Source organism: Otolemur garnettii, unplaced genomic scaffold (assembly GCF_000181295.1).
Source record: "Otolemur garnettii isolate 467f Iridium unplaced genomic scaffold, OtoGar3 scaffold00088, whole genome shotgun sequence".
In the NCBI taxonomy this organism is placed as follows: domain Eukaryota; kingdom Metazoa; phylum Chordata; class Mammalia; order Primates; family Galagidae; genus Otolemur; species Otolemur garnettii.
In genome coordinates, this window is record NW_003852483.1 from 5,981,507 (window position 1) to 6,005,954 (window position 24,448).

The window sequence follows — 24,448 nt, forward strand, 5'->3', positions numbered from 1 at the left end:
CGAACCCGCCACCTTAGGTGTATGTGGCTGGTGCCTTAGCCGCTTGAGCCACAGGTGCCGAGCCGGCTTTTCTTTCTTTATTTTACTTCTTTTAAAATTCTCTACTGAGACTTTCACTTTTTAAATTTGTTGTAAGCATGTTCATAATTGCTCATTGATATATATATATTTTTTTTAAAGAAAAATGGTTCCTTCAGATTTTTACAACATGGGGTTAAGCATTCAGGGTGTTAAGTTCAATTCTGACTCTGTTCTTCCTGGTGGTGTCTGACGTGTACATGATCGTCATTGATTTGTTTCACTATTTCCCTTATGTGTTCACCCTCCTCCTTCAGGGTGGACTGAATATACTTTTGCTGGTAAGCACTGAGAGTAATAGTGGGTTTTTGAAGACTCAGTTTATCACTCCCACTCCATCCCCACTCTCTAGTTAACCAGATGTGAATTAAAGATAGGAACCTGAGCCCACTGAAACCATGGTGGAAAGCCCACTGAAATCTTATCCACAGTAACAGCAATGAAGGTGAATGTCATCCCTGCTTGGATACATCACTCACGTTTGAAACCAGCCAGCAATGAGGAGTGGATGGTCCAATGACACCCAGAGGATCCCTACCATCTTACCCTGGAAAAACAGATTATAGCCCTGCCCCAGTCACATACTAGGCAAAAGCTTGAGGATGAGAAGCAGTGGCTGGGATTGATTACTGATTCTTTGTTTTGGATTTTTTTCACCTTCCTTCCTTAATTTTAGGTGCAAGACATGATGAAGGTTGTGAAAAATGTATCCAAAAGGTAACCCAAACTAGACAAACTGCCAAAATTGTGTTATTGGTTTATCTTATTATGAATATACAGGAAAGCCTGAAGGTACTTGCATATATAGTAACACCCAATATAAGATATGTGACCCCCAGTGGGCCAGCTGTTTGCTACAATTCTTTTGAACCACCAGTGCAAACAGAATTTGCTATGTGGTATACTGATACCCCTAGAAAGATAATAACTCGAGTTATAACAGATGGAATACCTAACAAATAAAAAAATTATTAATAACAATTTTGCAACATACACAGACATATCTTTTTATATTTTCAATAATAACTAGAAGTTTTCCACGTAGAAATACTATATATTTCTGAAGAATTATTTCTATGTCTTTCATATTTTGTGTTTTCATGTTAACTTTAATTCTCTAATTGGTAAAGATATACAAGGATATTTGTATATTGAACTTAAAAAATAAAATAATGGTAAACATTAATATAGATATATTAAAAAATATGGTTCCTTGAAAATACTTTTCAGGTAATTATAATATCTCAGTATTGGTATCTATTGATTACTTGTTCTAATTTGAGATATTCTTAAGTTTTGGCATGAAGTGATTTGCGGTAACAAAAAAAAAAAAAGAAAACCTTGACATTTGGAGTATTGTAAGACCTTGGATCTTATTTCAGTCTTCTGTTTTTAGTAGATTTTCTCTCTGTGGTACTTCTTGTGTAGAGGGAGAGACAGGTTACCTCATTACTACAGAGTAGGCTGGCATTTCAGGCTCCCCAGATGGTGTCCACTGACACTGATGAAAAGTGTGGCTTTTGTCACCACCTGGTGGAAATGAAATTCCTGGATCCTCACTTAGCCTTCTTTAACACCACCTTGGTAGAATTATACTATACTTGGAGTGAATTATACTAGTCTAGTGATGTAGTTATAGGTTCCCAATCAGTGTTTGGTAGTAGTAATGGGGTGAGGGTGAAGTCACAGATTTTCTTCTGCCCCCGGGGCATTTAGCTGGAGTACAGTGCTTATTGTCTAAATGGTTACCATCTTTCTTGTCCTACTCATGGTTATTTGTTTTAAAACAGACATTTACCAAATCTGAATCCATTGGAGTTTCTGGTTGCCTGCTTTTCTGGCACCTTGTCTGTGATATATGAGGTCTGAAAATTCAGTTTGTGAACTCATTCTAAAAAAAGTGCTACATAGCTCTTTGCTGAATATCACTGTGGTCATCTTTGAAGTACACCCCTTGGTAAGTTATGCACCAATACCAGTCTCTAGTCCACCCTTTAGTGCAATTTTGGAACACTTTCTAGAATGCCCATCAGAGCTGTATTACTGTTGATGTTCTGAATGTCATCAAAATATCTTCATTTCAATATTTCATTTATTTTGGGATAAAGAAAAAAGTCCTTGGGGGCCAGAGTAGGTGAGTAGGGAGGGTGTGCCAATAGAGTTATTTGTTTACTGGCTAAAAACTTCCTCATAGATAGTGTTCATCAGTGAGTTCTTTCCGAGTAATTTTTGTACACACCTTTCTCATGCAAAGATTTGCAGTTAAGATTTTCCTATTTTTCTATCAAGGTTTTTACTTGGTCCACTATGCTTCTCACCATCAGTTGATGATTTTGGTGCACAAGTGAATGAATTTTTTACAATGTTTTCATCAGTTATGTTTGTTACTGGCCATCCTGATCTCTGTGACACGTTCTCTCCTCTCAGAAAAAGGTTTAATCAGAAAACAGCTATTTTCTTCATGACATTATCTCCATAAAGTTGGCCTAACCCATTCCTGATTTTTTCCACTCTTAATAAATTGAACAAGATATTTAATATTTGTTGCTTGAATTCAAGCTCCAACATTCTTGCAATTGCACACAAAAACACACAATAATGAATGCCACTCATCAAGATACTGCTTCACGTCAACACAAACACAGCTTTGAGACACTGATATACCAAGGTTATGAAATCTTACCTACTTCTTTTTACAGTGCTGCCAACATAAGGACATGGTGGAAAGTTCAGGAACTTGATTGTCAAGCCTCATATGAGGCATTAAAAAAAACAAAAACAAAAACAAACACAAACACCGGGAACTCAACCACTATGTCATTCATTTGATTCCAGGGTCTTTAGCCAGTTTACTTTTTCTCTTTTTCCCTTTCAGATTCTTCTGTTTAGTTTGTATATCATGTGCAGGATTTTAAGCTCTGCTTAATGGGAAGAATAGAAAAAAAGTACCTTGATACCACTGTTATGGAAAAGGAACTTCTCCACAATATGTTTACATAATTTCTTTCTTTCTTTCTTTCTTTCTTTCTTTCTTTCTTTCTTTCTTTCTTTCTTTCTTTCTTTCTTTCTTTCTTTCTTTCTTTCTTTCTCTTTCTTTCTTTCTTTCTTTTTATTTGAGACAGAGTCTTACTATGTCACTCTCAGTAGACTGCCATCACATCACAGCTCACAGCAACCTCCAACTCTTGGGTTTAAGCAGTTCTCTTGCCTCAGCCTCCCAAGTAGCTGGGACTACAGGCACCTGTCACAATACCCAACTATTTTTTTGTTGCAGTTGTTTAGCTAGCCTGGGCCAGGTTTGAACCCACCACCCTCAGTGTATGTGGCTGGCACCGTAACTACTGTGCGTCAGGCACCAAGCCTACATAATTTCTTTAAAATAATATAATAGCTCATTAATTATCTCTTTAGATGCATGTAAGCTGCCACCCTTAGGTGTCAATTACTGAATTTTTCATGTCTAAAAAGCTTATTTTATTCTCTATTAAATCTACTTCATCAGTATTCATATTTCCATATTTTTCAAGCTTGTGTTTCATTCACTTAAGCATTTTAACCATGGAAATTATAAAGTCTGATTTTTATACTTTCACTATCAGTAGTCTTTTCTAGGTTTTTAGATTTGATTAGTTACTTTTGCTTGTTTTTGTTAGTAGTTTTCTTTTCTTCCTTTTGCCAGGGTGGTTGTTTGAAGGCAGAGCTAATGTCAGGCTTATCAACAGAGAATTTATTTTTGCTTTTGTGGGGTGCGTGGATGACTGCTAGGCTAGACTCTTTTTAATTTTTGGATCAACCAGGCAAAGCGCATTCACTTTTGCATAGCCATTTGTGTTTTACTTTTTTGGTTAATAAGAGAAGTATGAAAGGATATTTTTATCTTTGGTAGCTTTGTTTCCCATTTTTATGATATAAAATGGATCTATTAAAGAAAGATATGAGGGATGCATTCTTAATATTTAAACAGTGAGGTTATATACAAATCTGTGCAGAACAAAATTGTAGTAAATGATATAAAAATGTTCTTTGAAACTATTTTCAAAGCATATTTTACTGGATTGATTAGTAGAAAACTCTCTTTTAAGTTTATAAAGAGCTGGAAATTCTTCTCTTGAAAATAAGAACCTCAACCAGTTTGTATAGATCTGCATTGACTCTTGACTTCTTTCTAGAAGGAAATGGTATAAAATAAAGTGGAATGCATTCCTTTTGTACCAGAATAAGCTTAAATGAAATTGTAAAACTGTGTGGCCTTAATGACTAGTCTGAGAAATTGGCAAAACTGAAAAGTTTTGATTTTTGATAATTTTTCATTTTGGTAAATATCTTTTAAGAGCAATTACCTCCCAATGATGAAAATCTTTTAAGTATAAAAAAATCATAGATATGATCCAGGGGTATAACTTTTCTTTTATCTCAACAAGATGCTTTATTTACATATACTAGAGCCATAAAGTCATAAATTTACAAAATTGGTCATGAAAATGAAGATGATGGTACTTGTTATGACAAAAACACAGAAGTATAATCAATTAGGAAAAACAGTGACATTTGTGAAACCAAAGAATTATTAACATGAAAGTTGGTACATTTATACATTAAAAAAATTCAAACATTTGATATTTTCTTAAAGTTCTCATAAATGCTTTTAGTTACTGGTGAATTACTTGAAACCTGAGGTTGTTAGAAAAAAAATTGTAATAATTAATAGCAGGACAGATATTGCTATAAAACTTTATTAAAAAATAAATGGATTATGCTACCATGTATGCAACAATAGCTAACTTCTCTAATAACTGTGAAAAATCCACTTTAATAGACTTCAGTGATTTCAACACCACCTATCAATTGATCACCAATCACCTAATCACAATTTTCCACTACTGATAGAACAAGTACACCAGAATGTCCTGTAAACTCCTCAAACATATCTTTTCTTCAAAACTTCCCCATCCATGTCCCTATCCCAGGTTACATATTAGCACTAACCCACTTGCTTAGTTAAGAACCTTATGCTTGTGTCCTCTCACCACACACTCACACCCGCTCAGACTGTTACAAAGCTCTGCCCCTTCTAACTCCAGTGCCACTGCCTTGGTTCAAAAGGTTTATCAGCATTTCTCTACTCTTAAAATAACCTCCTAAAAAGTCCTCCCTCAATCAGACTTTTCTAATTTTAGTTAACCAAGATAACAATTTAAGCAAGTTACTGTATGGGTTAAAGAATTCAGAAAGCTCTTCAAAGTTTACAGGATGAAATCTGAACTCTTTTGCACTCTACCTTGACAGCTGCCTCTTCACCACCCTCCCCCACTGGCCTCGGCCTACACACTAAGATGCACCCACGTCCTACTTCCCTTCCCAAGCACACGTATTCTTTCATGTGTTTCTGTTTTTGCAGAGACCATTCTCTCTGGCATTCCTTTAACATCTATTTTCCTTTCTGGTCTCTTCCTTGTGAAACCTCCTAAGATTTCCTCAAGCAGAGTTGGCTATCTTTGCTTCTGTGCTTGTTGGATTATAATATGGGTAATTTATTTGTCTATCTTGCCCACTAGTGTACAAATCCCCAAAAGACAGATACCAAGGCACAGTTAAGAAAGTACAGGTCTGGAGTCCTCTTACCAGTGGATGGTGTAGAGCAGCGGTTCTCAACCTGTGGGAAGAGAACTGTATTAAAGGGCTGAGGCATTGGGAAGGTTGAGAATCACTGGAGAGTGATTTACTAAACTGCTTTAGCCTTAGAAGCTGGAAAGGTTATATAAGATGTCAAATGTAAAAGGCTTAATGGTTAGGTACCTACCATGCAATAAATGTTCAAGTAGTTAGTAGATACATGACAAACACTTGCCAGTTTTGACAGTTGGATAGTATGTCAACTATCCTAATTTCTGGCCATGTTTATTTTATAAATAATTTATAATGAAAAAAAAGTTTGTCTTAGAGATAAGTGGTAATTTCTAATAAATTTAAAGATGTTTTGTTACTCATTAGTGAAAGCCATCACCATTTGTAGAAAGGCTTTCTCTATTTTTAGTCATCTAATAGAGGACACTTAATGGGCGTATTTTTCAAATTTAAACTACAAACTCAGCATTCTGTTAGTGTTCTACTTTGAAAAAAGATGCCTTGTATTCAAAAAATCTGATGTGGGTTCATATACAGCTTTGTCCCAACTTCTAAAAGTTCCTTCCAGAATACATAAAATTAATCCACACATGCTATTGGTGTCAAGTGTTCAGATAATTTTCTATAGGAAGAAAGTGAAATGAAACTTCAAACAATAACAAAATAAGCAAACTTACTGAATGTGCTACACGCCAGGCCTATTTGAAAAATGTCATCTCATCCTTGTGATTAACCTGTTAGGTAAGTGGTACTTTTATTCCCATTTTACAGATGTAAAAACACCACAACTTAGGGAGGAAAAGTTACTTGTTCCAGATATAGGAGGAGGTACTCGAACAATCTATGTCTTCCATTTTTCTGTGCAAAATGGCTCTGTTAGACTGCTGCTCCCAAATATATAATTTACTTCATGTACAAATGCAAGTTGTGGTTGTGAAATATTCACTTAACATAAAAGCATTCATATCTGAAACCAATGAAATATACTGTTCTTGGAATAAGAATACATCCTTACACAGAAACATGATACAAATTTTCTTCCTCCATGGAGGGCTTCCATTTTTCCATTATGGTTTTCCTCCTACATGTATTTTAAAACATGACAGCGTTTTGCTTGAAGTAATGTGACCACATGCTTTTGACCATCTTCAGTCCATGAAGGTAGCACACCCAGTTTCAAGGCAAGTCTAGAGGATCCTGGTTACTAAGGGTATATAGGTCATGGTTTTTCTTTCAGAGGACACGTTTCACTCACTGGGTTTTATCTTCTTTGGAGATGAACTGCTTAATAAATGGGACATTTTCTTCAGAAAGATGTCATCCCATTCCATACCACACTTGCCATGGAGACTTCTAACAAAAAACTGGATGTTCTGTTTCACAAGCCTGGGGCAGCACCCAGGGCAGTGGAGCTGCAACCCAGCACCTGGGTGCCTGCTTGCATCAGCAGCCTCCAACCTGGCATGGAGTGGCTGAGGAGTGCTTTGCTCACAAACACCTCTGGGCTCCCTGCTGTTCTGCTTTCAGAGACCCTACACCACCACCATGTGGTTGCTTTACCCATGAGGGAACTATTGCACCAGTAGTCTGCCAATGTCCTCTGTGATGGAAAAAGAGTCACCCCAGTGGTCTCATTACAAAACATCCAACCTCATACTGAATGGGGAAAATTGAAAACATTCCCACTTGGAACTGGTACCAGACAAGGTGGCCGCTTGTCAACATGGTGCTGGAAGTCTTAGTCAGAGAAATCAGGGAAGAGAAGGAAATCAAGGGTATACAAATGGGGTAAGAAGAGGTCAAATTATTCCTCTTTGTTGATGCTATGATCTTGTATCTAGAAAACCCCAGAGATTCTGCCAAGAGACTCTTAGAATTGATAAATAAATTCAGCAAAGTTTTAAGTTACAAAATCATTGCAACACAAATCAGTAGCCTTCATATACAACAATAGTCAAACTGAAACCAAATTAAAGGCTCTGTACCCTTACCAGTAGCAACAAAGAAAATAAAATACTTAGGAATATATTAACTAAGGAAGTGAAAGACATTTACAGGCAGAATTGTGAAATGTTGAAGAAGGAAATGGCAGAGGATGTAAACAGATGGGAAATATATATCATATTCATGGATTTTGGCAGAATCAATATTATTAAAATGTCTATACTACCCAAAGTGTTCTACAGATTCAATGCAATCCTCATTACTCTCAATGTCATTTTTTGTATATCTAGAAAAAAATCATTCTATGCTTAATATAGAACTACAAAAGAGCCAAAATAACCTAAAGCAAAAGGAACAAATTGGGAGGCATCAATTTATCAGACATTAAGCTATACTACAAGGCTATAGCAATGAAACAGCGTGGTACTGGCACAAAAACAGAGACATAGGCTAACATATCAGAACAGAGAACCCAGATATAAAACCATCCTCACATTACCATCTGATATTTGACAAAATAAACAAAAACTTATACTGGGGAAAAGAATCCCTGTTCAATAAAGTGTGCTAGGATAATTGGACAGCCACAGGCAGAAGACAGAAACAGGATCTATATTTCTTACCACTCACAAAAATTAACTCATAATGGGTAGGAAATTTAAATGTAAGATGTGAAACTATAAGAATTCTAGAAAAAGCAGTTGGAAAAACACTTTTACACATCAACTTAGGCAAAGAATTTATGAAGAAGACCCCAAAATCAATCACAGCAACAAAAATAGATAAATGGGACTTGATAAAATTAAAAAGTATCTGCATAGCCAAAGAAACCATCATTAGAGTGAATAGACAACATACAGAATGAGAGAAATATTTGCAGGCTATGCATCCAACAAACTTCTGGTAACCAGAAGCTACAAAGAACTCAAGCAAGTCAGAAGAAAAAGAATAAAAGAACCCCATTAAAAAGTGATCAAAAGACAGGAACAGAAACTTTTCTTTCTTTTTAAAATTTATTTTTGTAGAGAGACTGAGTCTCACTTTATCACCCTTAGTGGCATCACACAGCTCACATCAACCTCCAACTCCTGGGCTTAGGTGATTCTCTTGCCTCAGCCTCCCAAGTAGCTAGTACTACAGGCACCCACCACAATGCCTGGCTATTTTTTTGCTTGCAGTTTGGCCAGGGCTGGGTTTGAACCCACCACCCTTGGTATATGGGGCCGGCACCCTACCCACTGAGCCACAGACGCTGCCCAGGAACAGAAACTTTTCAAAAGAAGGTATGCTAATGGCCAACAAACATGTGAAAAAATGCTCAACATCTTTAATATTCAGGGAAATTCAAATCAAAACCACAATGAGATATCAGTTAAGTCCAATTAAAGTCTCCATCTTTTTAATGGCTGAATAGTACATGTATACCATGGAGTACTATGTCATTAAAAAAGACATATACCACATACCATGGAGTACTATTCAGCCATAGAAAAACAAACAGTGAACTTATACCTTTTATAACAACTTGGGTGGAACTAGAGACCACTCTTCTAAGACAAGTGCTACAGGAATGGAAAAACAAACACCACATATACTCACTCTTAAATTGGAACTAATCAATTAACACGTATGTGTCCATATGGAAATAACACTCATAAATTCTAATAGGTGGGAGGGTCTAGGAGGGGATCGGTAAATTCATACCTAATGTGTATAGTGATCATGGTCTGTGTTATCAGTACACTTACAACTTTTGACTCAAATGGTATAAAATGGCAGATCATAGTTCTTGGGAGAACTGAGGGCCTGCCAGTAGAAACCCACTTGAGGAGGATTGGATAGAACTTGGACTTGTAGGCTTCAGTTTCTGTATGGGTGGTGTGAGTTCCCTTGTTGTAGATAAAGATGGAGCCAATGGTAGGAAGAAAAGGGGCATAAAGTAGAGAACATAATTTACAAATCTGCCTTTGTACTCCTATGTAGGTTCTGGAAAGAGTAAGGAAGCCCTTAGCTGGATTATATCCTCAGAATTTTTTTTCAGTGAACATATGTGGGAGGAAAGTTTCAGAGTCCTCACAACAAACAGATTTTTATTTTGTGATTTTGTTTGACTGCTAGTATAGCTGGGAATAAATCAGATACTAGATTAAAGAAAAAGAATTGAGTTTAAAATAATTGCTACTATTTTCCAGAATTTGGTTTTCCTGCTGAGAAACACAATGCAATACAATTCTTATCTCTTCCACTTAGCCACTCCCAGAAGCTTTTAGGATGTCCTCTTTAACTCTGGTATATTGAAATTGTGACATTATGCATGGATACACAGCTCTGTATCATTCTTCATTGTTCCTGTTTGACACTTATACACGGGTTTTGATTGTGGCTCCTGTCTTGGTTCAGTAAAATAACATTTCAGATTTTCTCTGGATAGTGGTGTATTAATCCTTTGAAATGCCAATTAGAAGAATTAAAACTTCCTAGACTAATTCTCCTCATCATTAAACTTTTCTTTCCTCCAGTTGCCCATGAGTCCTCTGAGGGATGCATCATGTCCTTGGACAATGTCTACTACAAACTCTTTCTGTGGGTTTGAAACTAAGTAAAATATGTTGCAGTTAGCTATATCTGCATAACAAATAACCCCAGAACTCAGGGATATTGAACAAGAAATATTTCTTGTTCATCAGCGGGGCTCTCATCTGGCCTTTGCTAGGGCAGCTCAGCTCAAGGATACAAACAAAAGGTACAAAATCCATCACCAAGAGGATGGGTATCCCCTCCTCCTCATGAATGGCTCCTTCCCTTACTAGGGTGCCATGGCAATATCCTGCCAGGCATAAAACTGTATAAAACTGTATATATTCTCTACCTGCAGTTCTGAACTCCCAGCACTTACCTCCACTCTCACCCCAAGTTCTGGAAGCCTGGAGTCCAGATACTTGGGCATTTTCTCTAGAGGTGAGGACAGGGCATGGGCTGTTGCAGGTCTGTGCTGCTTCTGTGGGATGGGGGTGGGGGTAAGGAGGAAACGGTGGACTTAAGGAACCGTATAGGAAAGACAGAGGCAGCACCCCCCTGGCACAGCAGCAGCAGCAGCAGCAGCAGCAGGAGCAGTGGGAACAATAAGGCTCACACCTGAGGGGATATTTTGGAAGGACAGTCCCTGTCTCTCTGGGTACCCAGAGAAAGCTAGGCATCTTCTTCAGTGGCAGATCCTGGCAGAATATATCTGGGATGGTAATGTAGATCCTATGAGCAAAGGGTACGCCTGAGGTGGTACACACCTGGGCAGAGCACAGAGGGATGGAGAATTGAAGATGCACACACAGAGATGGCATACCCCTAGGGCGGGGCTGTGCCAGGACTGCTTAGTTAGCCTAGGACACATCCAGCCCTCTGGACATCATAGCTGAGACAAAGGGAGGTGGGAAACTGAAAGCTGAGTGTAGGCTCTAACCAGACCACCCCAACACAGACTGCAGGGGAAACAAAAACACCACCTCTGGGCAGCAGCACAGACCAGGGCTCATTACAGTTTCTGTGAACTCAAACAGCACCTGGTCTGCAGGGGAATAAAGCCAGCACAGAAACACAAATTCTGTGCAAATATGTGTCAGCAACATCAATCAGGGGCAGGGCTGGAACTGAGTGAACAGCCCCAGCTTCCATTAACCACCTGAGGTTTTCAGGCCTCAGCTTTCCCTGCCAGATGGTGACAGAGTGCGGAGGTCTGGTGTAGGAGAAATAAGATCTTTCTGTGACTCAGGCAGGCTCAAAGCCTTAGAGCATCTCCTTATTGGAGGGAAATGGGTCATAGCACAGTGGGTCACCAGTGACTGGGTGTGACAGAGGTGTAAGGTGGGGAAGGAGGCATCAACCTTCCCAGACAAACTCATTTTCTGGTGGGGATGTTCCTTCTGACTCCACAGAGCACCAGAACAAGTCATACTCGAGCTCCCAGCAGACCCCTGCTATCTAGTTGCTGGAGACCTTTTGAACTCTCTCACTTGAGACCAGGTGTTCACTGGGACAACTGATTTGGATCTCTCGGACTGGATCAATCCCTTGAGGGCTACCCAAAGTGATATCCTGGGTGTGTGGTTGAAGGAAGGTTTGACTTTCCTTTTCCAGTTTTTGCATGAGGGGTACAGGGTGACTTAATTGCTGGTATTTCTCCACAGCCGAGACTTCAACCCACAGTAACCAATTCACTATGGTAGGACAGAGACCAGCTGAAAACAAGACAGAGCCACTTAGCCTCACCACACCAAGCAGGCCTCCAGTTTCTCAGGCTGTAGCACTTTATGAGTCCTTGGCAAAGCTCTAGGGGAAAAGGTACAGACATCAGTCTCAGCTTTTGGGCAAAGGGCTAATCATCACTTCTGGAGCCCCCAACCCAACTTCTCCTTATCTGCTCATCTAGCCAAATGGTGTAATATAAGCATGGGGCAGAATCAGCAGAAAAACTCCAGTAACATAAATAAGCAGAGTAGATCAACCACCCCAACGTCCCCCCCAAGGAAGGATATGGCAGACGTAACTGATGATCCCATTTATAAACAGATGGCTAAGATGTCAGAAATCGAATTCAGAATAAGATTAACAGAATACGGGAAAAGTTGGAATTAGAAATTCATGGAGCATTTCAAAAGTTCTCTCAAGAATTCAATGAATTCAAAGACAAAATGACCAAAGATTTTGACACATTGAGGCAAGATATTGCAGCCGTCAAAGATCTGAAAAATACAGCAGAATACCTCAGTAACAGAATGGAGCAGGCAGAAGAAAGGATCTCTGACATTGAAGACAAAGCTTCTGAACACACCTAAGCACTCAAAGAGGAAGAGAAATGGAGAGCAAAAATGGATCATTGTCTCAGAGAGCTCTGGGATAATTCAAAGGAAACTAATATTCTCCTCATAGGAATCCCTAAAGGTGACAAAGTTGCTTCACAAAACACAGAGGCTTTTCTTCATGAAATTATGAAAGAGAACTTTGCAGACATGTAAAGATATTCTGAAATTCAGATAGCAGACAGTTTCAGAACCCCAGCATGACTCAACCCAAATAAGACATCCCCCAGGCACATCATAATTAACTTCAGTCAAGTTTATATGAAAGAGAAAATTCTGAAAGCAGCCAGATGTAAGAAAACCATAACCTATAAGAGGAAAAATATTACAATGACTGCAGATCTCTCTGCTGAAACCTTTCAGGCTAGAAGAGGGTGGTCATCGACTTTTAATCTCCTAAAATAAAACAACTTTCAACCCAGGATCCTGTATCCAGCAAAACTGAGTTTCATTTATGATGGAGAAATTAAATACTTTAATGATATCCATGCATTGAAGAAATTTGCCATAACCAAACCAGCTCTCCAGGATATTCTCAGACCGATTCTCTGTAATGACCAGTGCAATCCTCCACCACAAAAGTAAACTAACTCAGAAACTATTGATCAAACTCCAACTTCTACAGTGGTGAAAGGATTAAAAATGTCCATCGGACTTTTGAACAACTCGATACCTAAAATTTTATCTGGCTTATCAATAATTTCAATCAATGTGAATGGCTTAAATTGTCCTCTAAAGAGGCACAGATTGGCTGATTGGATACAGAAACTCAGACCAGACATTTGTTGTATATAAGAATCTCATCTTACCTTAAAAGACAAATACAGACTCAGGGTGAAGGGATGGTCATCTATATTCCAGGCTAATGGAAAGCAGAAAAAAGCAGGTGTTGCAATTTTATTTGCATATACAATAGGCTTAAACCAACAAAAGTAAGCAAGGATAAGGATGGACACTTTATATTTGTTAAGGGTAATACTCAATATGATGAGATCTCAATCATCAATATTTATATATCCAAGCAGAGTGCACCTCAATTTATAAGAGATTCTCTAATTGACATGAACAACTTGATTTATCCCAGCTCCATCATAGTTGGAGATTTTAATATGCCTTTGGCAGTGTTGGATAGATCCTCCAACAAGAAACTTAGCAAGGAAATTTTAGATTTAAACTTAACCATTCAACATTTGGATTTAACAAACATCTACAGAACACTTCATCCTAACAAAACTGAATACAATTTTTTTCTCATCAGCCCATGGAATATACTCCAAAATTGACCACATCTTAGGTCACAAATTTAACCTCAGCAAATTTAAAAGAATAGAAATTATTCCTTGCATCTTCTCAGACCATGATGGAATAAAAGTTGAACTCAGTAACAACAGGAATCTGCAGACTCATACAAAAACATGGATGATAAATAACCTTATGCTGAATGATAGGTGGATCAGAGACGAGATCAAGAAGGAAATTACCAAATTTTTGGAATAAAACAATAATGAAGATACTAGTTACCAGAACCTCTGGGATACTGCAAAGGCAGTCCTAAGAGGGAAATTTATAGCACTGCAAGCCTTCCTCAAGAAAATGGAAAGAGATGAAGTTAACAACTTAATGGGGCATCTCAAGCAACTGGAAAAGGAAGAACACTCCAATCCAAAACCCAGCAGAAGAAAAGAAATAACCAAACTTAGAGCAGAATTAAATTAAATTGAAAATGAAAGGATTATACACCAGATCAATAAATCAAAAAGCTGATTTTTTGAAAAAGTCAATAAGATAGATAAACCTTTGACCAAACTAACCAAGAAAAAAAGAGTAAAATCTCTAATTTCATCAATCAGAAATGGTAAAGATGTAATAACAACAGACCTCTCAGAAATTAAAAACATCCTTAATCAATATTACAAGAAACTTTATTCTCAAAAGTATGAAAATCTGAAAGAAATCAACGAATACTTGGAAGCATGCCACCTTCTAAGACTTAGCCAGAATCAAGTGGAAATGTTGAATAGGCCTATAGCAAGTTCTGAAATAGCATCAACTATACAAGATCCCCCCCCCCGCAAAAAAAAAGCCTGGGTCCAGATGGCTTCACGTCAGAATTCTACCAAACCTTCAAAGAGGAACTAATACCTATACTACTTAACCTTTTCCAAAATATAGAAAAAGAAGGAAAATACTACCCAACACATTCTATGAAGCAAACATTACCTTGATCACCAAAACAGGAAAAGACCCAACAAAGAAAGAAAATTACAGACCAATATCACTAATGAATATTGATGCGAAAATATTCAACAAGATCCTAACAAACAGAATCCAGCAACACATCAAACAAATTATACACCATGACCAAGTGAGTTTTATCTGGGGTCTCAAGGCTGGTTCAACATATGTAAATCCATAAACGTAATTCATCACATAAACAAATTAAAAAACAAAGACCATATGATTCTCTGAATTGATGCAGAAAAAGCTTTTGATAAATGCAGCATCCCTTCATGATCAGAACACTTAAGAAAATTGGTATAGAAGGGTCATTTCTCAAATTGATAGAGGCCATCTACAGCAAACCCACAGCCAATATCATATTGAATGGAGTTAAATTGAAATTGTTTCCTCTCAGATGAGGAACCAGTCAAGGTTGCCCATTGTCTCTACTGCTTTATAACATTGTAATGGAAGTTTTAGCTATCACAATTAGGGAAGAAAAGGCAATCAAGGGTATCCATATAGGGTCAGAAGAGATCAAACTTTCACTCTTCTCAGACAATATGATTGTATACCTGGAAAAAACCAGGGATTCTACTAAAAAAATTTCTAGAAGTGATTAAGGAATATAGCATCTCAGGTTACAAAATCAACACTCACAAATCTGTAGCCTTTATATATGCCAACAATAGTCAAGCTGAAAAAATAGTCAAGAACTCTACTCCATTTACAGTAGTCCCAAAGAAGATGAAATATTTGGGAGTTTACCTAACAAAGGATGTGAAAGACCTCTATAAAGAGAACTATGAAACTCTAAAAAAAAAGAAATAGCTGAAAATGTTAACAAATGGAAAAACAGACCATGCTCATGCTGGGAAAAATTAATATTGTTAAAATGTCCATAATACCTAAAGCAATATATAATTTTAATGCAATCCCTATTAAAGTTCCATTGTTATGCTTTAAAGATCTTGAAAAACGTAATACTTCATTTTATATGGAATCAGAAAGAACCTCGAATTGCTAAGACATTACTCAGAAATAAAAACAAAGCAGGAGGAATCACGCTACCAGACATCAGACTATACTATAAATCCATAGTGATCAAAACAGCATGGTATTCACACAAAAACAGAGAGGTAGATGTATGGAACAGAATAGAAAGCCAACAGATGAACCCAGCTACTTACCATTATTTGATCTTTGACAACTCAATTAAAAACATTGAGTGGGGGAAAAGATTCCCTATCTAACAAATGGTGCTGGATGAACAGGCTGGCAACCTGCAAAAGAATGAAACTGGATCCACACCTTTCACCACTAACTGAGATAGACTCTCACCGGATTAAAGATTTAAACTTGAGACATGAAACTATAAAAATACTAGAAGAAAGTGTAGGAAAAACTATTGAAGAAATCAGCCTCAGCAAATATTTTATGAGTAGGATCCCCTGGGCAATTGAAACAACATCAAAAACACACTACTGGAACCTGAGCAAACTAAAAAGCTTCTGCACAGCCCAAAACACAGTAAGTAAAGCAGGCAGATAGCCCTCAGAATGGGAGAAGATATTTGCTAGTTCTGTCTCCAACAAAGGTTTAATAACCAGAATCCATAGAGAACTCAAATGTATTAGTAAGAAGAGAACAAGTCATCCTCTCTCATGGTGGGTAAGGGACTTGAAGAGAAACTTCTCTGAAGAGGACAGGTGCACGGCCTACAGATATATAAAAAAATGCTCACCATCTTTAATCATCAGAGAAATGCAAATCAAAGCTACTTTGAGATATCATCTAACACCAGTAAGATTAGCCCATATCACAAAATCCCAAAATCACAGATGCTGGTGTGGTTGTGGAGAAAAGGGAATACTTCTGCACTGCTGGTAGGATTGCAAACTAATATGTCCCTTTTGGAAAATCATCTGGAGAACTCTAAGAGAACTAAAAATAGATTGGCCATTTGATCCTATAATTCCTCTACCAAGTATATATTGAGAAGACCAAAAATCATGCTACAGTACAGATATTTGTACCAGAATGTTCATTGCAGCCCAATTCATAATTGCTAGCTCATGGAAGAAGCCCAAGTGCCCTTTGACCCATGAATGGATCAATAAATTATGATATATGTACACCATGGAATATTATGCAGCCTTAAAGAAAGGTGGAGACTTTACCTTTGAAGCTGGAGAATATTCTTCTTAGCAAAGTATCTCAAGAATGGAATAAAAAGTATTCAATGTGCTCAACCCTTTTATGAAACTAAATTATAGCTTTCATAGGAAAGCTATAACCCAATTTTAGCCCAAGAATACGGGGAAAGGGGAGAGGGAGGGGAGAGGGGAGGATGGGTGGACGGAGGTCTATGGTTTATCCTATGGGGGTACATGTGAGTCTTTCTAAATGTAGAATATAAATGTCTTAACACAATAACTAAGAAAATGATGTGAAGGCTATGTTAACTGGTTAGATGAAAATATTTCAAACTGTATATAGAAACAACACACTGTACCCCATGATAGTATTCATGTATACAGCTATAATTTAATTAAAAAAACAAGATTAACTCATTATAAGTGTATATCTTAATTGCATAGGTGAAAATAATCTAAGAGCAGGACAGTTCTCTGGGTGGACTTGGATCACCTCAGTTCTTCCGTCTTCTCACATGCGGTTCTCAGGAATATCTGTAGAATGTGCTGGAAATACAACAGAATGAGCTACTGGAGGACTGGCCAGTATAGCGAGGCTTTCTTCCATCACCTCAGGGAGCAGGATGCTGTTCAATGCTTTGCCCTGTGGGGCATATCACCTAGAATATAAAGCCCAGAGCAGCCTTCTTTGTGGGGTATATCCACCATGAGCAGCTTTCTTGAGCTGTGGGGGGTCTGCATTGAGTCTGAGACGTCCATGCTCTCTGGCTGCCTGTGTGCAAGAGATAAATCCACTCCATGTCGCTTATGTGTGTATGTAGGGTGTTCTGTCTTACCAGACTCAGGCAAGATGGTAACTGGTTTCACACAAACTGATTACACAAAGTATGCAACAAATGTATAGATATTTTAATGTTTAACTTCACAGGTTCTTTCTTCTAAGTTAGTTTTTAATTGCACATCCAAGATCTGAACTCTTCTGAGAAGCCTCTTCCACAGCAGGGAGATTTGCTGTGTGTGAGGGTGGGTGGGAGCCTCAGCCAGGCATTGGGTCTTGTATTCACGCTTCTTTCGTTACAGCAGTGCTGAAAAGAAAAGCACTCCATCCTTCAAGTTTTTGTAGCATAATATGTTCTATAGTTTGCATAATTACATTATATCTTATTTTAGCAGTTATCAGAGACTCACTAGCAATGCCAGACTATTCAACTTATATATTCTGCCAAACCAGACACTGTTGAACATCAACAGAGAGCACCAGACTGAGCTGTATGAGAAAGAACAAAAAGAAAAGATCTTTATACCATTTAATCGTAATTGTGTTGAGTTAAATTATTATAATAAAAAGTTTTATAACAGTTTATTTGAGTCATGAGGATTTGTATTGCTTTTCATAAACTATCTTCTTTCATCTCAGATTCCCTGAAGTACAATTGGGTGTATAAATACTATACAAAAATCGTAGTAATAATAATTACTTCCCTTGGCTCTGTCAGCAGCAAGAACCTGAAATAAGGTTCTTTATAACATTAAGAAAACTCACAAGAATAAAAGTTAAAATGATCCTATAATTAAAAAGTAGCTTGGTGTGAGGAGAGTTCAGTATTAAGGTTTTGATGGTTTGATTTGTCCTTATTCTCCTTCCCTTCCTATGTGAGATAAAAGAATTAAAATAAAAAAAGAGTTAAACTTGGTGCCCTAAAATGTCCAGTATAGGTTTTGGGTGCATGTAGCATTTCTCCAGATTTCTTCAGCTACAAGGAGCGAGAGCACTTTGCCACTTCCTGCTGAGACGGACCCTGGATCTGAGCTACGTGTGTTATTTCAGATGGGCTTTGCTGGAAGAGGCCCAGGGAGGCTGGGCACCATGCCACGAAGAGAGAGGTCATGTATGGGCCCTGAAGTGGGTCTGGAGTCTGCTTCCTTGTCCCCATAGAGTGCTCAGCCCAGTAAGAGCTGAGAGCCTAAGAGAGAGCAATCATTGATATTGACAGTTACCACCACACTCTGAAGAACTAGCTCTTATTGTCAGGGTGGGGAGTGAGTGCTCCGAGGAGAAGGTGAAGGTGGAGTGGGGAAGCAATCGTGGTTAGAAGTCTGCGGTGCTCAAAGGAGGGTTGCTTTGATTTAGAAGATAAAGGAATAGGGGATGTTTTGCATGCTTGTGTGTGGACTTTCATGCATGTCCACACCCTAGGGAGCTGCATGAGTTGGATTGAAGGCAACAGAAGCAGAATGGCCTGTCCTATTTTATTCTTGAGTGCATAGAAATCACCTCTTATTCTTATATTTTCCTTATAAATTTGTGGCAATGAAAGACTTTTAAAAGCAAAATGATTGACTTAGCTCCTCCAATGCTAAATCATGGCAGTTGATTTCATTTTTCTATAATTTTTCTTTCTTTTTCTTTAAAACAAGAATGTAAATTGGTCACAGCCTCCTGTAGGATTTACACTGGTGTCATCCGAGGTGAAATAGGATAAATGTAAACAACTGTGAGTCACTTCTCAGGTAGGGGTGACTGAGGTCACCCAGGGAAGGACTAGGAATGGCTGTTTTCTCTGGGCTGAAGTGATGCTTCTTACTAAAAAGGTGTCTACAGGCTTGATAAAGCATTGCATGTGAGCACGAGTTAATGTGAGGATGCAAACAATTGACAGTTGGCATTATATCAAAGCAGGCCTGGTTCTTTGCTGAGAGTTTGTCTACCCATTGCCTTAGTGGCAGTTGAAGAAGGTATTGGGAATATGGTTACAGACCCCCCCCCCTTTCTAGCTGCCTCAGTTTCTCTTATCCTTTCATGGCAACTCCTAAGGAAAAATCACAACTTTAGTCTTATACAAGATTAAAAAGAATAGATGTGCATAGATTCTCTTTCTTTCTTGCTTTCTTTCTTTCTTTCTTTCTTGCTTTCTTGCTTTCTTTCTTTTTTGAGACAGAGTCTCACTATGTTGCTCTCGGTAGAGTGCCATGGCATCGTAGCTCACAGCAACCTCAAACTCTTGGGCTTAAGAGAGTCTCTTGGCTCAGCCTCTCAAGTATCTGGGACTATAGGCCCACTATAACACCTGGCTATTTTTTGGTTGTAGTTGTCATTGTTGTTTGGCAGGTCTGGGCTGGGTTTGAACCTGCCAGCTTGGGTATATGTGGCTGGCGCCCTGGCCGCTGAGCTACAGGCACTGAGCCACATAGATTCTAACCATGAGAAATTATGCAGCAAATTATATATTTCTCTATCTGTATATCATTACATATATGAATGTTTTAGTTTAAAAATTGAGTTCATCAGAGAATACAATCAACTATATTCAGGACATACAAAATAAGATTTTATGCATAAGTGTGGTGCTTATTTCTTACATGACAATTATTTATCATACTATTTTAACCAATGGAACCATATCTAAAATCTTTGTGAAGAGTTAAACTTTAGTAACAATTTCAAATTTAAAATAATAGTGAGAATGGGGTATAACTTCTCTAAAAATAAATATGATTGACTCTTAGGCAAAAGCCACCACAGGCAGGGGGGAGAGGGTACTGTCTCATAAAACAGTGTGGCCCAAAGACAGAAAAATCTCAAAAGTTATTTTGGTGCTGAATAAAGTAATATTCAGCATCTGATTTATAGATTAGGGCTTCACAGCATGATCAGCTTCTGTTTGAGGAGGCAGGACTAAACCTGGAGTACTCAGCTCCTAGTCACTACCAGGGTGGTGGAGAAATCTCCCTGTTTGATGTTAAAACACAGGTGACGTTGTGTAAGTGGAAGGGGTGACCCCAGGAAGTAGAAGTGGAGCCCATTCTTTGTGGTCCTGGCAGGAGCGTGCCAAGCACTGAGGACAGCTGCAGCCCAACATTCATCTCTCGGGCTGGGGAAGGGCTGACTTCCTGAGCAGCTCTCACATCGACCTCCATCTCAGTCAAAGTACTTTGGTGGTATGGCCTGGTGAGGAGGTGGGAGGCCCTGAGGCACAGTGCTTCTGACTCCTAGGACACATATGGGGCAAAGAGGGGGTCACCCTGGCTGAGATGAGGAGGCTAAAGGGTGACCTGCCTGGGCCAGACCCAAAGTGGAGACAGCTTGGAATCAGAGGCATCTGCAGGGCCAGTGTGAAGCTAGGCAAGACTGAACCAGCCAAGAGGGCACTGAGTTTAGAACAGGGTGAAAGTAATCGTGAGCAACATCCAGCCTTTATCTAGTGAGAATGCCAGCAGGGCAGGAAGCAACGAGACATGGAAACCCAAGATCTTGACTCTACTCCATGCTTGAAGGTCCCATAACCCCTGTTGTTCCTCACTGAGACTTTTTCTGAAATACCAAGGAGGGGAGGTGCCATCTCACTGCAGGGCCTCTGTAGCTACCATGTCCTCTGCCCTGTGGGAATGTGTTCTCCAGACAGCCAAGCAGCTGGCCTCTTCCTGCAGCCACATCTCTGCTCCCAGTCATGCTAGATTAGTGTGGCTTTTAAAATCATTCTCCCTTAGCCACTTTCACCATATCCCTTTGTCCGGTCTTATTTTCCTTTTTAGTCCTATCCCCACTGACACATAGAAGTATTTGTTTATTTTCCTTCTCTATCTCCCCAGTGAAATATGAGCTGAGAACTAGGAATTTGACATTTTGTTCACAAGTGTCCTCAGTGCCTAGGGACAGAGTAGGCACATACACACACACACACACACACACACACACACAAGTAACTCTTGACTAGGAGTCATAGAGGGACCGGGTAACCTAGAACACAGACTGGATTTTTTTTCCTATGAGATACTGAGTACCAACTGAGAAGTTTGTTTAAATTATTTAATTCAATAAGTTTTAAATCTTAGAGAATCATTTCCTCTTATAATCAGCAGAGAAGTGGCTCTGCCAAAAAAAAAAAAAAAAGAGAGAGAGAGAGAACAGTTTAGTTAATAAATAGTGATGTGTTCTCTTTGCACGTGTGAGTTGCTGTGTGAAAGATCCTGCCTCAGATGACAGCTGATCTCCCTCCCCTTTGGAAATCCTCCCAGGACATGAATGTCAATGTTCTGTGCTTACAACTTTGAGTTTCATTATTCCTACTGAGATCAGAGGAATAATGATCTCAGAGCTTTTATCATTGTTCTGAAGTTCTCTAAGGACCTAGGCGTGGCATGCCATAGGGAGAAAACATTCTTCTAGCTGGAAGAATGTACTTTAAGTAATTGCTCATGATGAATTATTTGCAATATTTGTATTGATGGTTATGAAACTTTGTATAAAGCCTAGGCAGATCTCAGTGCTTTACCAATTTAAGGGCGCCTATTCCTTACAGGTTAACTATTCAAGGTGTTTTTCTGTGACTTCTGACGTGAATGTTTCTTTGTCGCGTGGCTGTATCTCACCAACATGCATCTTATCTGGAGGTTACATGAATAATTCTTTAGTTTAAGAAGTTTTCTGGACTCCTTCTAATTAATTTTTCCTTGATAAACAAATAATTTTTTTTAAAATATGACTTTCTGATGATAGTTACATGTACTTGAAATAAAACTCCAAAGTCAGGTTACCTGGCTCATTAAACAACCTTCTGAACATGGAAAAACAGAAGAAAAGTTAAAAGACATCTTTATGAAATCATGAACCTTGAATACCAGCAACCCAAAACTTGTCTTGTTGAAACTTCATTTCAAAAAATCAAGTGAAAATGTATTTATATTTATACTAGTAAAATTCTGATTAATATGCTATGGTAGGCTACTTATGTAGTAATTATATAAGAAGACATAGATATTTTTTATTTAATTAGAAAATTAACTTTGAGGTAATTCTACACAAGCAGAAGGAAAATTTGGAAACATTAAGCTTGTTAAGAGTCCTAAGAGGTGGACTCTAGTTGTAGCCCCATGGGGACATCAATGACCTCTGACACTGAGAGGCGGGGGAGGGCATGATTCAATCCTTTGTGAGTTCCCATTGAGTCTTCATTTTGTTCTGCTAAACTAATAAACTCAGCTTCTCAGATGGCCAGTCTGAAGAAGATAATATAGTATTTTGAAGTCTATAAATACACACTTTCTCTGTAAATTTAAGATCAGCAGCTCCAGGACCTCCAGCTCTCTCAAGTTCAGGCTCTCCTGCCTTTCTCCTCCCAAATAGATGTCCCAAGAGGCCGGGGGAGCAGACCACTGCACAATCCTGCAAGGTTCCCAGCATCTACAGACTTCACAGAGGAAATCATTGGGACTTTTCTCAACCGTCATTACTTGAGAAGACAAATATGAGGTGTCCTCTGCCACAGGGGATGAAACATGGCTAGGACAGGAATGGGTAATTGATGGGTAATTCCTGAAGGACAGGAATGGGTAATGTAATTTTCTCTATGCAGGCATGAGATCCTTTTGGGAATTTACCTGTGACAGCCAATCCTTGGCATTAGGAAGTTTGTAGATTGTGCCTTTATTGAAAATTCTTGTTTTATTTTTATAGCTACATGTGTAGAGAATCATGTTGTAGAATTTTGTCCTTGCAGCCTCTTCTCATCCCACAGGGCTACACCTGTGTTGCCAGTAAGCCTCCAAGGCCACACCTCTGCGGGCCCAGCTGCCATCCCCTGGGGTATTCCTCTCCCTTTTAGGTTTTTCTTTTCCTTCTTCTACATCCATATGGGTTTTATCTTCCATAACAGAGATTACATTAGATAAACAGGTTAGTATAATGGATGCTTTTAAATGTAACATTATAATGAAAGTATTATCTATATCATAGAAATTCCTTGAAACATTATTTACATAGTTGTGTAATATTTCATGACATGAATTTACCATAGTTAATATAATTCCTTAACTATTCTTGAACTTTTAATTAATACTTAACATTTTTCTATTTTCTTTGGATTTGTTAATGATACCTTTTTCTAGGTGATTAGGACCATGGTTTTATATTTGTCTGGTATTTTTCATTCTTAGATCTTGGATATCAAATAAAATCGGTAAAGATAATATCTAGGCCTACTGTGGTTTGCTGTCTTTTAAAACTCTACTTTTATTTAGTGATTAAATAATGCCTGTATTTTATCACAGTCATCTATTCTAACATGGAATATCAGTACAATGGATTGCATTGGCTTTTCCTTCCCCATAGAGCATTGGATTTAATTGGATTATTATTCTTGCAGTATGGTTCACCAACAATTCAGCTATTGGCACTTACTCATGTCTGCCTGAATGTGCTCCATGGTAACTTTATGTGTCTCAAGTAAATGCTGACAGGTAAAGTGGACATCCCATGAAAGCAGCCCTGGGTAGGGCAAGGCATTTATGTGTATAGAGTGGAGTCCCTGGGTTCACAAACCTGAGAGCATTCTCTGACTGCCCACATTCTGCTTCTTTCTTGAATTTGGGGTGTGTTTTTCTCTTTCTTGACAATTAGTATAACTGTGGTAGTTAAGAGTTTGGCTTTTGATACAAGCATGACTTTGCCACCTAACAATTTGTTTCCTCTTGCAGTCAACGTCCTCAATATTCTCATTTGCAAACTTGGAATAATTACAGGCTATATTCCATACGTTTTTCACTGAAGATTGAATAATAGGACATAGATCTGGC